This window comes from Carlito syrichta, unplaced genomic scaffold (assembly GCF_000164805.1).
Source record: "Carlito syrichta isolate Samal-C Ts95f unplaced genomic scaffold, Tarsius_syrichta-2.0.1 Scaffold311975, whole genome shotgun sequence".
NCBI lineage: Eukaryota > Metazoa > Chordata > Mammalia > Primates > Tarsiidae > Carlito > Carlito syrichta.
The window spans coordinates 562,708-563,613 of NW_007256071.1; positions in this window are offsets into that span (position 1 = coordinate 562,708).

Here is a 906-nt window from a genome sequence, read left to right on the forward strand (position 1 = left end):
AAGTGATGTCTGCAGCAGCCAGGAGTTACGAACTGGGTGACGCCTGACCGCTAGCTGTGGCAGGGGCCGGGAAGGAAGGCTGCCTGGGAGAGGGGACATCAGCCTGGACGGTGAGTCCCGCTCCCGCGTGGGGTCAGGGATGTCAGTGAGCCGACTGGGGGCAGGATGTGTGCAGTCTGACCACGGGGACAGATGCCCTGATGGGGGCCTTGGGGAAGCCCCACATCTCAGTGAGTGGGGGGAGGGCCCTGGCTGAGCTGGACTCGGAGGGCCGGCATGGTCACCCTCGCTCGGAAACCTGGGCAGAGGGTCTTGGACATAGATTCCCTTTCAGGCCTGCTGGCAGCGAGCAGGAGGCCCAGTCGGGAGGCTACGAGGGCATGGGGGAGGGGAGGAGGCTGGGCCCTAGGGTAGAGCAGGAGTGGACGGGGCAGTCGGGATGCACGGGCATTTGCGGAGCTCTTACATGTCAGGTGACAGCCTCCACCAGCCTCCACCTCAGGTGATAGCACCCCAGCCTCCCTGTCAGGTGACTGCACCCCTTCAAACTCCCCATGTCAGGTGACTGTACCTCCACTCTCCTGGTCAGGTGACTGTACTCCCCACCCTCCCTGTCAGGTGACTGTAATCACCACCCTCCTTGTCAGGTGACTGCACCCCCAACCCTCCCTGTCAAGGGACTGCACCCCTCGTCCTCCCTGTCAGGTGATTGTACCCCTGACCCCCACGTCAGGTGACTGCATCCCTAAGCCCTTCATGTCAGGTGACTGGACCTCTCAACCCTCGTGTCAGGTGACCGTACCCCCTATCCTTCCCTGTCAGCTGACTGTACCCTCTGACCCCTGTGTCAGGTGAGTTTTTTTTTTTTGAGCTGGAGTCTCACTCTGTCTCCCAGACTGGAGTGCA